Source organism: Piliocolobus tephrosceles, chromosome 8, assembly GCF_002776525.5.
Source record: "Piliocolobus tephrosceles isolate RC106 chromosome 8, ASM277652v3, whole genome shotgun sequence".
Taxonomy (NCBI): domain Eukaryota; kingdom Metazoa; phylum Chordata; class Mammalia; order Primates; family Cercopithecidae; genus Piliocolobus; species Piliocolobus tephrosceles.
In genome coordinates this window covers 43,634,966-43,652,901 of record NC_045441.1, presented here as the reverse complement: position 1 = coordinate 43,652,901, position 17,936 = coordinate 43,634,966, and positions in this window count along the sequence as shown.

Genomic DNA, 17,936 nt, shown 5'->3' with positions numbered 1-17,936 from the left:
GATCATCCTACCTCAGCCCCCAAGTAGTTGGGACTACAGGCAAGCACCACCACACCTGGCTAACTTTTGTATTTTTGGTAGGGACTGGGTTTTGCCATGTTGTCCAGGCTGGTCTCAAACTCCTGAACTCAATCTGCCTGCCTTGGTTTCCCAAACATATATTCTTATTGATTTCTAATCTTACAACAAATTCCTACACATAAAGTGATCATATGACATTTTGGGGGCTTTTGATGAACTCTGCTGAGTTGTCTTTCCCAAGGACTTTCCCACCTGTGGGGGATAAGGGGTGGGGGCGAGGTAGGGCAGGCTACTAAAACCTTGCCAGGCAATGGCCACAGCTTCTGAGCCTCCCCTGGAGAGGATCATTCTGTAAGGGCCTCTCAGGGGTGGATCTGACTGAGGCACATGGAGAGGAAATCGGCAGCCCCTCGTCAAGTTCATTGCTTCACAGCTTTCCTCTCAGTGCTTCCCTTAATCCTTTCCTTTCTTCCTCACCTGGGCTGAGCTCTCTGGGTCTGGGTCTGCAGGATGGGGTTGGTGGGGTAGGGATGCTTCACTTCCCACCTCCACACCGGGGTCGACCTCCCTGGGCAGCACAGGAAGAAGGTGAGTTTGCCTGGAGCCCCCAATAATTAAGAACCACCGCCCTCTAGTGTCTGCAGTGCTGTGAAGATTTAAACATTAAAATCCACTCCAAGCCCTGAAGAGTGCCATCTTCCCCATGGGCACCCCTCAGGGACCCTACAGGCCAGAGCAGTGCAGGCCTGAGCTAGAAAATGCTCATTAGGAGAATTAAACATCTGGGGAAGGATTATGAAATCTAATTTAGAATGGCTCGGGACTGCCAGAGGAAGTGGGGAGTCCAGAGAGAAGACTGAAGATACATTTTCTTGATAGATCACATTAATTAGAGGGTGGCAGCAAATGTAGGTTTAAGGAAGAAACAAGTGACTGGGGAAAACACTTCTTGGGATGCCTAGGAGGTGTACAGAATCTCCCATGAGTCTCAAGATGGACCTGAGGCTTGCAGAGTTAAAAGAGCCCTCCCAGCTCACTTAGTCCACTCGGGAAGAGCCATTGGTGCTGCTGTCCCCAGGACCCTGCTCTGAAACCTGCCCTGCATTCCAGCCTGGGCCCTGCACTGAGACCCACCCTGGGTTCCAGCCTGGGCCTTGCTCCAAGACCCAGCCTGAGTTCTTTTCTGAGATCTGCCCCACATTCCAGCCTGGACCCTGCTCCAAGATCTGCCCCGTGTTCTAGCCCAGGCCCTGCTCCAAGACTTGCCCCGTGTTCCAGTCTGGGCCCTGCTCTAAGACTCAGTCCGGGTTCTACTCTGAGACCTGCCCCGTGTCCCAGCCTGGGCCCTACTCCCGAGACCTGCCCTGCGTTCCAGCCTGGGCCCTGCTCTGAGACCCGCCCTGTATTCCAGCCTGGGTTCTTCTCTGAGACCTGCTCTGTGTTCCAGCCTGGGCCCTGCTCTGAGACTCGCCCTATATTCTAACCTGGGCCCTGCTCTGAGACCTGCCCTGTATTCCAGCTGGGGTTCTTCTCTTGAGACCTGCCCTGTGTTCTCTACTGGGTTGTCCCTCTGACTCAAAAATGATGGCGGTGGTGGTGCAGTTTCTTGGGTGGGTGGATGAGGTTAGAGCTGTTCAGCCCTCGGGCTGCTGACACCACTGTGGGCTACAGGGGCAGCTTCACTCCGGGAGTTCAAACCCCATTTCAGCCACCTTTTTATTTGTAGTGGAAACTTAGGTAATTTCTTAAACTTCTCAAAGACTCAGTGTAATTGACAAATGGGATCTAATTAAAGAGCTTCTGCACAGCAAAAGAAACTACCATCAGAGTGAATAGGCAACCTACAGAATGGGAGAAAATTTTTGCAATCTACTCATCTGACAAAGGGCTAATATCCAGAACCTACAAAGAACTCAAAACAAATTTACAAGAAAAAAAAAAAAAAAAAACTCATCAAAAAGTGGGCAAAGGATATGAACAGACATTTCTCATAAGAAGACATTCATACAGCCAACAGACACATGAAAAAATGCTCATGGGGGAACATCACACACCGGGGCCTATTATGGGGAGAGGGAAGTGGGGAGGGATGGCATTGGGAGTTATACCTGATGTAAATGACGAGTTGATGGTTGCTGACAAGTTGATGGGTGCAGCACACCAACATGGCACATGTATACATATGTAACCTGCACATTGTGCACATGTACCCTAGAACTTAAAGTATAATAAAAAAAAAGATAGGATAAATAATGACTCCCAAAATCCATCTCCACCCAGGACCTCAGAATGTGACAGATTTCCGTATTTGGAAATAAGGTCTTTGCAGATATACTTAGTTGAGTTCATCCTGGATTTGGGTGGGCCCTGAAATGTGATTTATAAGATGAGGGAAAGAGATGCAGAGACACACAGAGGGGAAGTCCGTGTGATAGTGGAGGAGGGGCTGGAGTGATGCCTTCACAAGCCAAGGAGCCCAGGTATTGCTGGGAGGCACCGGAATCTCAGAAGAGGCAAGGGAGGATTCTTCCCTGGAGCCTTGACAGGGGCCACGGCCCTGCTGATGCCTTGATTTGGAGCTCTTGGTCTCCAGAACCCTGACAGAATACATGTCTGCGTTTTAAGCCATGGGTTTATGGTAGTTAGAGCAGCAGTGAAAACGAATACACCTAGTTTCCTGAGAAGCAGAATGAGCCCAGAGTCTTCTGCATGGGTTGCTGAGGCTGCCACAGAAACAGGCATTGGGAGCTGAGTGAGGGTATAACATGTTTACACAGCACCTCCCATGTGCCAGGCATAGTGCTATGTTACAGGATTTTAAAAGTAAGTGAGAATCTACTCTGTTCCTTTGCTGGTGAGACTGTCAAGTCGACCTCCATCTCTCCTTTCTGCGTGAAAAGGTCTAGGAGCTACACTTTGAGAAACTCAATGGATTACAAAATAATTTTGCCACTGACCATCTATTAAATGACTGGAAAACTTCACAGCTTCAGGCTCACTGGCGTGAGTCTTTCTATATCCAAGATGTGGAGTTTATATGTCCTTTTTAGTTCAGGTGGTTTTTAAACATGTCTGAGAATTCTTTGACACTCCTATCAAGAAGGGAGGCCTATGTCTCCTCCCCTGTGACTTGGTTAGCTGGGGCTGCCAGAAAAAGTACCAAGGATGGAGTGGCTTCAACAGTGGAAATTTCTCGCAGTTATGGAGAGTGAAAGAAAGTTCTGGAGGGTGAAAGTCACACCAGCGTGGTCAGGTTCTGGCATGGGCCCTTCCTGGCTTGCAGACAGTGGCTTCTCGCTTTTTTCTCACATGGCTGAGAGAGGGAGGGAGCAAGCTCTGTGGCATCTCTTTATAAGGGCACTGATCCCATGATGATGGCCTCACCCTCATGACCTCATTCAAACCTAAACCTCAAAGGCCTCATCTCCAGACATCATCACATCAGGGGTCGGGTCTTCAGCATGTGAATTTCATGGACACACCTCAGTTCATAGCACCTTGAGCCTTTGCAATTCCCTCTATGAGTAAAATGTGGTGATGCTGTGTATGAGTTGGTGTTCACACTGCTGTAAAGAACTACTGAGACTAGATAATTAACAAAGGTAAGAGGTTTAATTGACTCACAGTTCAGCATGGCTGGGGAGGCCTCAGGAAACTTACAATCAGCAGAAGGCAAAGGGGAAGCAAGGCACCCTCTTTGCAGGTTGAAGGCAGCAGGAAGGAGAAGTGCTGAGTGAAGGAGGAAGAGCCCCTTATAAAACTGTCAGAACTCGTGAGAACTCACTCTCATGAGAACAGCATGGGGAAAACCACCCCTGTGATTCAATCACCTCCACCTGGTCTCTCCCTTGACGTGAGGATTATGGCGATTACAATTCAAGATGAGATCTGAGTGGGTTCACGAAGTTTAACCATATGGTGCTACATGCCTTCCAAGGGTGGCCTAAACCAGGTCCTAATGGTTTCTCTTGAGACACTCACTTATGGAACCCAGCAGCCATGCTATGAGGAAGCCCAGGCCTCACTGAAAGTTTGTGGACAGATGTCCCACCAACAGCCCCAACAGAAGACCCAGCTGACAGCCAGCATCACCCACCAGTGAGGTGTGTAGGAAAGAAGCCTAAGAGGATTCCAGCCCCAGCCACTGCCTGATCACGTGACAGAGTCTGTGTAAGAACCCCACGACAGAGTCCAGCCAAGCCCCAGAGCTGCATGTGGGTCATAATTATAACAAATTATTATTATTATTATTATTATTATTATTATTATTATTATTATTTTTTGAGACAGAGTCTTGCTCTGTCACCCAGGCTGGAGTGCAGTGGCGCGATCTCCACTCACTGCAAGCTCCGCCTCACGGGTTCACGCCATTCTCCTGCCTCAGCCTCCCGAGTAGCCGGGACTACAGGCGCCCGCCACCGCCCCTGGCTAATTTTTGTATTTTTAGTAGAAACGGGGTTTCACCGTGTTAGCCAGGGTGGTCTCCATCTCCCGACCTCGTGATCCGCCCATCTCGGCCTCCCAAAGTGCTGAGATTACAGGCTTGAGCCACCGCGCCCAGCCAACAAATGATTATTATGGTTTATGTCCCATGGTCATAGATACCTAAATCAGCAATCTCCACTGGCTGTTTGTTTAGCTAAGGCCCTTTCTGCCATACCCTGACTTAAGTGGGAATGGTCCCTGCACCCCTGCATGCCTGCCTGCATTGAAAGAAAGGGCTGTGTCCCTTCACCAGGCTTACACTTAGCCTCAGCTACAGTCAGAGCGTGAAGCTCTTTGTCTGTAGCCATGGTTCTCAGCCGCAGCTGCTTATAAGAATCACCCAGGGAGATTTTCAGAATTGTTATGCCTAGGTTACAACCCAGACCAGTTAAATAATAATCTTCGTGAGTGTGGCCCTGAAATCAATGTTTCAAAGCTGTCCAGGGATCTGAATGTGCAGCCCAGCTAGAGAATGATGGAGAGAGTGGGTGAGGCTCAGGCCCACCCTGCTGTAGAAGGGCAGCCTCCCCCACCACCAGGTGCAGTGATGCCAGCACCCCCTCTCTGGAGGGGCACTGGCACTCTCACAGGGGAAATAGAAATTTGGGCACAGGAATATGTTTACTCTTCTCTATTTCGTGTCAGTGAAGTATGTCATACCCGCATCAGCTTGTTCTTTTACTTAATGCCCTCCTTTCTTCTTATCAGACCCGGCACCCGTTTCCTTTGGAAAGGGTCTTCTGATCATTCCAGGTGTATCAGTTGTATTTTGCTGCACTACAAATTACTGCAAAACCCAGAAGGTTAAAACAGCAATAAACATGTATTGTTTCATCCCATTTTGTGGGTCAGGAATTAAGGAGGGCTTAGCTTGGGTGGCTGTGAGTTGGAGTTGCCATTCAGATGTCAGGGAGGAGTGTAGACACCTGATGACCCGACTAGGGCTGAGGGAGACATCTCCATGGTGGGGCACGCACGAGTCTGACATGTTGATACTCGCTGTTGGCAGACAGCTTTGGCGCCTCACCATGGGGGCTTCTGCACAGGGTTGCTGAGTTTCCCCACAACGTGGTATGTCAGAGCTTGCAATCCAGAGAGACAGAGGGGAAAGCTGCAATGTCCTTTTATGACCTGACCTCATAACCCACACAGTATCATTTTTGCAAGATCCAATTGGTACACAGGCCAGGGGTATTCACTGTGGTGGGGGCTCCTCAGGGGCATGGCTATCTGGTGGTGGGAATCCCTGGGGGTCATCTTGGAAGCTGACCCTTCCACCAGGCCCCAGTCACCTCCCTCAGATCTACTCTCTGCACCAATGGAATCCTATGAGAAACTTCTAAGAGCAGAGATTCCCAGATGCTACTTGCGATGCGCGGATGCAATCAGGCCTAGAAATCTGTATTTTAAAAGGTTCTTAAAGCAGTATCGGTGATCACATGGGAATCTGTAACTGTAGAGTTTTGGCACTCCGTGTCTGACCAGGTGGGGTCCTCTTTGGCTGCTTCTCCCATGGGCCGGGCCACATTAGGGGAACCCTGCAGTCCAGAATAGGGGCCTGGTGTTCGTTCAGGAGCAGCCATTGTATCCCTTGTTCCTTTTCTGGCCACGCCTGTGTTCCTCTCCTGTCACAACCACATATGGCCAGCAACCGTGTGTGGCCGCCAGGACATGGGGCTGTGCAGTGGGAAGGGAAAGGGATTTGGGTACCCCTGACCCTTTCCATTTGGAGAATAAGAGTTTTGCAGATGAGCTGGGGAATACTCTATGTTCTGAACCCTCTCCATGTCCTGCCCTTGCCTGCATTTTAGTGTAGTGGTAGAGAACCAGACTTCCCAGATTCAAGCCCTGTGTCTTCTAGTTACTCTCATGATTTAGGGCGAGCTATTACAGTTTTTGTGACCCTGCATCCTGAGTGAGGCAGCTGGGTTGGACTCGTTCTTGCTCCTGTGTATCCTTCATCGTCTGTCTGCTCTGGGATCTGTGGTGTTCACGGTGCAGGGCTTAGAGAGGCAGCCGCATGCCTGGCCTGTTCGGCTGCAGGCTAGGGGAAGGGGTTGGGTGTCCGGAGCCATGAGGCCCGGAATTAGCCGACCTCTGTTGCCTGATCTCCGCAAAGTGGAGACAAGATGGCACATTTCTGGGTTCTTCATTAACAACCTTTCCCATGGGCGCCTAAAATTTTTCCTGTGCGCGCCTAAACTTTTCCCGCGCGCGCCTAAACTGTTCCCGCGCGTGCGCAAGCTTTTTCGCACCCAGGAAGATATGCAGCCTACAGCGCAGGTGCAATTCCGTGCCCGGGAAAAATACCAATTAGCGGCACATGCGCGATTGTAATATGAGAAAACCCGGCCCCCCTCCCGTTACCGCCCTGGCCCAACCTCTTCCCCTGCCAGCCTATATAAGGCATTGCACCGCCACCATTAAACGAGACTTGATAAGGCTATTTGTCTTTTCTCCATTTCTCGTGTTTTCTTGTCTCCTCCATTCCCACTCCCCCTTCCAGGGTCCGTGTCGACTGTCCTGCAGGTCGGGACACCTGGCACCCGAACAGGGACCTGGACATGGGGGAAAAAGTGAGGAAGAAGGCACTAAAGTCGGCCGAAATTAAAAGTGGAAGAAAAACTCCTCCGGACACTGCGGGAGCCTGCCACGTCATAACCAGAGGTGAGTAACAGTGCCTGATTATGGGACAAGAATTAAGCCAGAATCAAATTTATGTAGGGCAATTAAAAGAGGCTTTAAAAGCACGAGGAGTAAAGGTTAAAAGTAATGATTTGTTTAAATTTTTTGATTTTGTAAAAGATACCTGCCCTTGGTTTCCACAAGAGGGAACCATTGACATAAAGAGGTGGCGTAGAGTGGGAGATTGTTTTCAAGATTACTATAGTACTTTTGGACCAGAGAAGGTTCCAGTAACAGCCTTTTCTTATTGGAATCTGATCAAAGATATAATAGATAAAAAGGAAAAAGAAAAAGATCCTGAGGTAATGGCGGTGGTTACTCAGACTGAGGAAATATTAAGAGGCAGCTCCAAAACCGACCTCGAAAAATCCACACCTAACAAAGAAATAGACCTTATATCACTACGAAGCGACGAGGAAGAGGCTGGGGTCCCCTCAATAACAAATATAGAAACATCAAATAAGGAAAAGCCCAAAAAATACCCAGTTTTACCTACAACTAATGAAAACAAAAGTAAAAATAACCTTAACCCTTCAGAAGTAGACTGGGATAATTTAGAGGAAGGGGCAGCAAAATATCATAATTCTGACTGGCCACAAACTTTTACTTATCCCCCTCCCTATAATAAGGCTTCTGCCCCCACAGTTATGGCAGTAATAGACTCAAAAGAGGAGCTTAGAGAAAAGATTGCACAACTTGAAGAGCAAATAAAGCTCGAAGAGCTACATCAGTCTTTAATCACTAGATTGCAGAAATTAAGGACAGGAAGTGAGAGCGTTCAATACCCTAAAGAAATAGAAAAACACTCTCACCCTCAGAGACCCGGACAACATATCCCTAAAGGAAGGCCGTTTGGTAACAGGGATAGGGAGGAGTCCTCTCCTTGAGACGTCTTTCCAGTAACTGAAACTACAGATGCACAGGGCCGAGCCTGGAGACACCACAATGGGTTTGAATTTACTGTAATAAAAGAACTAAAAACCACTGTCTCGCAATACGGAGCTACTGCCCTGTACACCCTGGCCATAGTCGAATCTGTGGCCGAAAATTGGCTCACTCCCACAGACTGGAATACCTTAGTTAGAGCAGTTCTTTCCGGAGGCGACCATCTGATTTGGAAGTCAGAATTTTATGAAAATTGTAGAGATACGGCCAAGAGAAACCAACAAGCCGGAAATGGTTGGGATTTTGATATGCTAACTGGCTCGGGTAACTACACAGAAACCGATGCTCAGATGCAGTACGATCCCGGACTGTTTTCTCAAATCCAAGCAGCAGCTACCAAAGCCTGGAGAAAACTCCCTGTTAAAGGGGATCCAGGAGCTTCGCTCACGGGGGTCAAACAAGGACCTGATCAGCCTTTCACAGACTTTGTACACAGACTTCTAACCACAGCTAGCAGAATATTTGGAAATGCCGAGGCAGGAGTGGATTATGTAAAACAATTTGCTTATGAAAACGCTAACCCAGCTTGTCAGGCAGCAATCCAACCTTATAGAAATAAAACAGACTTAACAGGCTACATCCACCTCTGTTCAGACATAGGGCCCTCATATCAACGGGGCTTGGCTATGGCTGCTGCCTTTAGTGGACAAACCGTAAAAGACTTCCTCGCTAGTAAAAATAAAAATAGCAAGGGGTGCTTTAAATGCGGAAAGATAGGACACTTCGCTAGAGATTGTAAGGGAGAGCTAGCTAAGACCTTAGAGGCGAAAGCTCCAAGTCTTTGCCCTAAATGTAAAAGAGGGAAACATTGGGCCAATGAATGTAAATCTAAAACTGACAATCAAGGAAACCCCCTGATACCTCAGCAGGGAAACGGATTAAGGGGCCAGCCCCAGGCCCCAAAACAAGCTTATGGGGTGGTCAGTTTTATACCAACCAACAACAGTCCGTTTCACAACTTAGCAGAGCAACCCCAGGAAGCGCAGGATTGGACCTCTGTTCCACCTCCCACACAGTATTAACCCCTGAAATGGGACCCCAAGCCTTAGGTACTGGGGTATATGGGCCCCTACCCTCAAACATGTTTGGATAAATCCTAGGAAGAGGCAGTGCCACTATAAAAGGCCTACAGGTCTTTCCGGGAATAATTGATAGTGATTATATAGGAGAAATCAAAATCATGGCCAAGGCTATTGACAACATCATTATCATTCCTCAAGGGGATAGAATAGTGCAGTTACTCCTGTTACCATTGCTAAAAACAGCTAACAAGGTTCAATCGCCTTCGAGAGGAGAAGGAGGATTTGGATCCTCAGACATCTACTGGGTACAGCCCATTACTAATCAAAAACCCTCTCTCACCTTATGGCTAGACGGAAAGTTATTCACAGGACTGATAGACACAAGATTGGCCCCCTACCTGGCCTACCACAGAGACTTTAACTAGCTTGAGAGGAATCGGGCAAAGCAGTAATCCTAGACAGAGCTCCTCACCTGGACAGATAAGGAAAACAATTCAGGTCTCATTAAGCCATTTGTTATCCCTGATTTGCCTGTTAACCTTTGGGGTAGAGATCTTCTCTCCCAAATGAGGGTCATGATGTGTAGCCCAAATGATATAGTCACTGCACAAATGTTGGCTCAGGGCTACCACCCTGGGAAAGGGTTAGGAAAAAGAGAAGATGGCATTCTACAACCAATCCCAGCCTTAGGACAATTAGATAAAAAGGGGTTTGGAAATTTTTAACCATGGCCGTTGACATGCCTGCACCCCAAAAATTTGCTGATCCAATCACTTGGAAGTCAGATGAGCCCGTTTGGGTTGATCAATGGCCATTAACGAATGAGAAGCTTGCCGCTGCCCAACAGTTAGTGCAGGAACAATTAGAGGCAGACATATTACAGAAAGCAGCTCTCCTTGGAACACCCCCATATTTGTCATAAAAAAGAAATCCGGAAAGTGGAGACTCTTACAAGATTTAAGAGCAGTAAATGCTACTATGGTCCTTATGGGTGCCTTACAGCCAGGGCTACCTTCTCCAGTTGCAATCCCTCAAAGATATTTTAAAATTATCATAGACCTTAAGGATTGCTTTTTTACAATTCCCCTTCATCCTACTGACCAAAAACGATTCACCTTTAGCTTACCATCTATAAATTTTAAAGAACCAATGAAGTGATACCAATGGAAAGTATTACCTCAAGGGATGGCCAACAGTCCCACCTTTTGTCAGAAATATGTGGCTACAGCCATACACTTAGTTAGAGAGACATGGAAACAAATATACGTTATACATTACATGGATGATATCCTAATAGCAGGAAAAATGGGAGAACAAGTTTTACAGTGTTTTGCTCAACTCAAACAAGAACTAACCACAGCAGGACTACAAATAGCTCCAGAAAAAATACAGCTACAAAACCCTTATACATATTTAGGTTTTCAAATAAATGGACCTAAAATTACCAATCAAAAGGCCGTTATCCGTAAAGATCAGTTACAAACCCTTAATGATTTCCAGAAGCTCCTTGGAGACATAAATTGGCTCCGGCCATACTTAAAACTCACCATGGGAGACTTAAAACCTTTATTCGACACCCTGAGAGGTGACCCCAACCCTAAATCCCCTAGGTCTTTATCAAAAGAAGCTCTTTTATCACGTAATAAAATAGAGGCGGCCATTGCTGAACAATTTGTTACTAACATAGACTATTCACAGTCATTAACCTTTTTAATCTTTAACACAACACTGACACCTACTGGTTTATTCTGGCAAAATAACCCTATTATGTGGGTCCATTTGCCTTCATCTCCCAAAAAGGTATTACTCCCCTATTATGATGCCATAGCAGATTTAATCATCTTAGGTAGAGACAATAGCAAAAAATATTTTGGAATTGAACCCTCTATGATCATACAACCTTATTCTAAGCCACAAATCCATTGGCTAATGCAAAACACTGAAACGTAGCCGATTGCTTGCGCCTCTTATGCCGGTAACTTAGATAACCATTACCCACCAAATAAGCTTATCCAATTTTGTAAACTACATGCTTTTGTTTTCCCTCATGTCATCAGTAAAACGCCTTTAGACAATGCCTTATTAGTATTCACTGATGGGTCATCCACAGGAACTGCTGCATATACCTTTGCTGACACCACTGTTAAATTCAAAACCAGCTATACCTCGCCTCAGCTAGTAGAATTGCAGGCCCTAATCGCGGTGCTGTCAGCCTTCCCTGATCAGGCCCTTAATATTTATACCGACAGTGCATACTTAGCTCACTCAATACCTTTACTTGAGACCGTAGCACAAATCAAACATGTGTCAGACACAGCCAAGTTATTTTTACAATGCCAACAATTAATACATGACAGATCAACTCCCTTCTTTCTTGGACACATTAGAGCTCATTCAGGATTACCAGGACCTCTATCCCAGGGCAACCAACTGGCTGATATGGCAACCAAGACGGTAGCCATAGCTACAAATACAAACCTAGCCCAAGCACAGGCTATTCATGCCTTACACCATCTTAATGCTCAAACTTTGAGACTGATGTTTAAAATAATTAGAGAACAAGCAAGACAAATAGTTAAACAATGTCAGACCTGTATAACATACCTGCCAGTCCCTCACTTAGGAATTAACCCAAGAGGACTAGTTCCCAACATGATCTGGCAAATGGATGTCACCCATTATTCGGAATTCGGTAACTTAAAATACATCCATGTATGTATAGATACATTTAGTGGATTTATACTAGCCACCTTACAAACAGGAGAAGCTACCAAACATGTCATAGCTCATTTACTACACTGTTTTTCCATAGTTGGAAAGCCTAAACAACTAAAAACAGACAATGGTCCTGGCTATACATCCAAAGCCTTTCAAGACTTCTGTCTTAAATTACAAATAAAACACATTACTGGAATTCCATATAACCCTCAAGGACAAGGAATAGTTGAAAGAGCACACCTATCCTTAAAAACCACCACTGACAAAATAAAAAAGGGAGAATGGTACCCTACTAAGGGCACCCCTAGAAATATCCTTAATAACACACTTTTTATTTTAAATTTTTTAAATTTGGATAACCTGAACAGATCAGCAGCTGATTGATTTTGGCATTCCGAGTCCAAAAAAAAATTTGCCATGGTTAAGTGGAAAGACCCCTTAGACAACACATGGCATGGTCCAGACCCAGTGTTAATCTGGGGAAGAGGCTCAGTTTGTGTTTTTTCTCAAACTCATGATGCAGCCAGATGGCTACCAGAGCGACTGGTAAGACAGGTGCCTAACAATAGCCAATCCAGGGAGTAATTTTCTCCCTGAGAGTACTCTTTTCCTCTATTGCAGAGATGAACTCTAACCACAAGTCCCTCTGGACCATGGTGCTGATTTGCCAAGCATTCCAGGTTTATGCCGGCTTCGGTAATCCCCATGAGGCCGATACATATATACAACAACGATACGGTAAGCCCTATGATTGTTATGGGGGATATGTGACCTCCCCTCCAATTAAGTACCTCTCAACTGTGTCCTGCTCCGCTCACACAGCATACCTGCCTAGTAACTCCTTTAAGTGGAGGTGTGTGTCAACCCCAAGAATATTTAGCAGAGGGGGTACCACAACCTGCCCTTGTGACACATTTAAGACTGCTATGCATAGTTCCTGCTATACTACTTATCAAGAATGTACCTCTGGCGGTAAGACATACTATACTGCTATCTTAACAAGGTCTAGAACCCCTTCCATAGGGGCCGGTAATGTCCCTACCGTTTTAGGAAACACCAATAACCTTATATCAGCTGGCTGTACTGGAATTGTAGGACAGTCTGTCTGTTGGAATACTCGCCCCCCTCTTCATATCTCTGACGGAGGAGGGCCACAAGACAAGGTCTGAGAAATTATGGTATACAAAAAACTTGAAGAGTTGCAAAGGTCCCTATACCTGAAAATTCACTACCACCCCTTGGCCTTGCCCAAAGCCCGGGGGAAAGAGAAAATTGATGCCCAGACCTTTGATCTCCTCACTGCTACTCATAACCTGCTTAACAATTCCAACTCTAGTCTAGCTAATGACTGCTGGCTGTGTCTGCAATCAGGAGATCCCGTTCCTCTTGCCATACCCAGCAATGACTTAAATTATACATCCAATACCCTTTGCACCATAATCCCTCCCCTTAAAGTACAACCTTTAGAATTTCCTAGTTCCTCTTGCATCTACTCTCCTCCCCTTAATAACACTTACGACCTTGATGTAGGATTCAATGAGTTTAATAATTGTTCCACCATAGCAAATGTTTCCCAATCGTTGTGTGCCCCAAACAACTCAGTTTTTATATGTGGCAATAATAGGGCTTATACCTATTTACCTACTAACTGGACAGGACGCTGTGTCTTAGCCACACTTTTGCCAGACATAGACGTTATCCCTGGAGATGAACCTGTACCTATCCCAGCTATAGATCACTTTTTAGGAAGAAACAAAAGGGCAATACAATTCATCCCCTTACTTGTAGGATTAGGCATAACTACTGCCGTAATAACTGGGACTACCAGTTTAGGGGTCTCTGTCACTCAAAACACCAAATTGTCTTGCCAATTGATCTCAGATATGCAGGCCATCTCAAGTACTATACAAGATTTACAAGATCAGGTAGATTCTCTGGCAGAAGTAGTGCTCCAAAATAGAAGAGGCCTAGATTTACTAATTGCAGAACAGGGAGGCATCTGCTTGGCTTTACAGGAGAAGTGCTGTTTCTATGCCAACAAATCCAGGATCATCAGAGATAAAATCAGGTGTCTACAAGAAGACCTAGAGAAACGACGAAAAGAAATAACCGATAACCCGTTTTGGACTGGGTTCCATGGACTCCTTCCCTATCTTATGCCATTCCTGGGCCCCCTGCTTTGCCTATTGCTCTTACTCTCTGTAGGACCTTTGGTCTTCAATAAGCTCATGACATTCCTTAAGCAACAAGTGGAGGCTATCCAAGCGAAACCTATACAGGTCTATTATCATCACCTAGAACAAGAAGGTCGCGGTGGTTCATACTCACACCCATTATGACCACCTTCCCTATGTGCTGAACTGGACAGCCAATGACGGGTAAGAGAGTATCATCTCTCACTAACCTAAGACAGGAGGGCCGTCATAAGCTACTGCCTAATCCCATGATGGGTACCAGTGATGAGATGCATTGCTCCAACCTAAGACAGGCGCAGTTCCCGAGGGATAATCTTCTAGCCACTATTATATATAAAAAAGGGGGACCTGTCCGGAGCCATGAGGCCCGGAATTAGCCGACCTCTGTTGCCTGATCTCCGCAAAGCGGAGACAAGATGGCACGTTTCCGGGTTCTTCATTAACAACCTTTCCCGCGCGCGCCTAAACTTTTTCCCGTGCGTGCCTAAACTTTTCCCGCGCGCGCCTAAACTGTTCCCGCACGCGCCAACTTTTCCCACATGCGCGGAAACTTTTTCGTGCCCAGGAAGATATGCAGCCTACAGCACAGGTGCAATTCCATGCCCGGGAAAAATACCAATTAACGGCGCATGCGCGATTGTTATTTGAGAAAACCTGGCCCCCCGTCACCGCTCTGGCCCAACCTCTTCCCCTGCCAGCCTATATAAGGCATTGCACCGCCACCGTTAAACGAGACTTGATCAGGCTATTTGTCTTGTCTCCATTTCTCGTGTTTTCTTGTCTCCTCCATTCCCACTCCCCCTTCCAGGGTCCGTGTCGACTGTCCTGCAGGTCCGGACAGTTGTGGATCTGGAATTCATGAAGGAAGAGTGAGCGTGACTTGCTGCTGAATTCCAGCAAGAATTTCAGCATGTATGGGAAAGAGAGCAGTTAATAAAGATTTCCCCTTAGACAATAGGGAAAATATAGGTGTAATCTGCTGAAATGGGGTTGGCTGAGGGAACAAGCTTAAGGTATTGGGTAAGAGGTTGTTTTTTCTAAATTTGAGACACCTACTAGACATCTAAGTAGGCATTGGGATATTTGAGTTTGGATTTCAGGGAAGATGTTGGGGCTAGAAATAGATATTTAACGATCTGAACATTTGGCTCTCATTCACATCAGGGGTGGGTGGTGGATGAGAGAGAGGGGAGGGCCAGCAAAGGGTCCAGCAGCGAGCTGCTACAGAGGCTGCAGCAGCTCAGGGGGACGTGGTCTAGAAAGATGGGAGATGCGAGAACACGTTGTGTGTTTACGGTAATAATTGGAGTGGTGTCAGCAGATGGGGGACTGATGATGCCCAAGGGAGAGGAGATTTAGGCACACAGTCCTTGAATTGACAAGAGTGAGATGGGCTGCCTGAGGAAGGAGCAAGGGGCTTTCACCAGCGGCCACAGGGTGGGCAGGGGCTCACCAGGCCCAGGTGCAGGATGTCCTGCAGAGGTGGCAGCAGTGGAAGATCATTGCCTGTGCACACTCAGCAACATAAGAGGTGATGCCGTGGCTGGAGAGTGAGGAGAATGGAAGGGCCTGGGGATTTTGAGCAGTGAGCGGTTGTGAAAAATATCTTCAGGGGAAGGGAGAGCAAATGGATTCTAGAAATATGGAGGGTCACTGGGCAGGTGGGCAGGCCTTGGGATTTATTGTTATCCAGCCAGTGAGGCTGTCAGCACCAGCAGCCCCTGATGAATTCCGTTTGGTGCTGAGTCCCTCTCTCCCTGACAGGATGGCTTTCCTGAGAAGGAATCACCCAGAACAGGTGAGAATTGACCTTCATCCTAACAACCCAGAAGAGAGCTACAGGATGGGAAATCACACCGAGTGGCCAGGAAGATATCCTCTGTGTATGAACACATGGAGCATCCCTGTCACTTGCCTGGAGCCCAGCTGCAGTGATGGCAATGGCAGGAAGGCAGCCAGGAACTGTCTAAGGGCCCAGCATTTCCCCTGCTCAGGGAAGGCAGCAGCCAGGCAGCCTCCTGCGCAAGTGCGAGAGGAAAACAGTGAACCAAGCCAGACACAGTCCCCACCTTCCTGGAGCTCGAGCGGGGTCAGGCTGCTTTCCGTGAACTTCTCCCGGGTGGCTCCCCTGCTGACTGACTGTTTAAGGAAGGTTCCCGGCTGCAGCCCAGCCTCTGACACTCCTGAGTATTTGGAATTGGAAGACTGTCTTCATTCCGTACACTTGAGGTCCCCAAGTCATGGCCCAGTTGACAAAGTGGGTCCTGAGCCAGGACCTTGCCTGATGATTTTCTTCAAGGTTGGTGCCAGCAGCCCTGACTTCTTCAGTGAAGGAAGATGGGCTCCTGGCCGTAAAATCCACCTTGCAGGTCTGCAAGTGTCATGTAGCAGGGGCCTGACCTTCCATGCCAATCCCATCTGATGCTGGGGTGTCTGACAGGCAGCCAGCGGCAGGCGCAGCAGGCCCTCTTCTTTTAGCATATAGAGTTCAGGCTACTGGTATGTTCTCTCAGGTCCAGAAAATCCGAGTGCCAGGAGGGCATCACCCTGGGAGATACTTACCCAGAGATCTTTGCCGTCCTCACTGCAGTCTGTTCAGGCTTCCGTGACAAAACCTGATAGACTGGGCAGCTTAACTGACATTTTCTCATAGTCCTGGAGGCTGGAATAGTCCAAGATCAAGGTTCCAGCAGGGTTTGGTTCTGGTGAGGGCTCTCTTCCTGGCAGGCAGACTGCCACCTTTTTGCTGCGTTCTCACATGGTAGAGAAGGAGAGAGAGAGCTCTGACACCTCTTCCTCTTTTATAAGGACACCAGCCCTATTGGATCATGGCTTACCCTTATGACCTCAGTTAACCTTAATCATCTGGTGACAGGCTTGGTCTCCAATACAGTCATGTGAGGAGTTAGGGCTTCAGCAGGTGGAGTTTTGGGAGACACAGTTCAGCCCATAGTAGTCCTATAGCTCCACCTGGGTGCAAGAAACCCCTTACAGAGTCCCACACAGGCTCTGTCCAGCAATATTTGGTTGTACTTCTGAATGGCTGGATTTCTGAGGGTGGCACCTCAGAGCAGGCATGTCCTGCTGTCTGGAGTGAGGAGCCTGGGATAAAGGGCTGATGTTCCTGATTCTGAGGCTCCAGTCCTTTTGGAGGGAAATGGCATTTCTGGCGTTTCTGCTTCTCTGGCTGTCTTGGCACCATGAGGCTGCCCGAGGCACCTGATGTGCCCCATGTGAGGCGGCACCTTCCCCTCCCTGCCCCGGTGACCCAGCCCATCTGGCATAGTGGGCCTCGTGAGGGCGCTTTCTCTGCTGCCCCCAGGGTCACTGTTTCACATGAACTCTGGGGAAGGGGGTGGGAGCTGGGGGGCTGTGCTCAATATATGTCCTAATTTTAGATGTAAGATGGGCAGATTTCTTTCTGTTCTAGCTAGGACTAATGATATAAGCCCAAATACAATCAGGTCAGGAACAAAAGGGTCCTTCCTGACTCTCAGAACTAGTTCAGTGAGTTTCTTCAGCAGCAATGGGGTCAGGCTGTCAATGCCTGCCAGGAGTCAGCCTCCTGCCCTCTCTCAGCTCTGCTGTGCACTGACTGGACCTTCCCTGCTGTGGAAAAGAACTCCAGCGCTCCAGGTGCACACGATTCCTGCAGTTGGCAATTGAGTAAGGAAGGAGAATTTTGTCCTCAAATGTCTTTACCCCTATTCATGAACATTCTGGTTGCTTTGCTTGGATCCTGTTCTGTGGAGTCTGGAGGCATGGGGCACCCTGATTGTCCTGTCTTGTCATGCAGGAGGCTGTGGCCCTGGGTCGCCAGCTTGGCAGCACTGTGTCTGGTGCTGGGGTCTCCATGAGGAAGCTG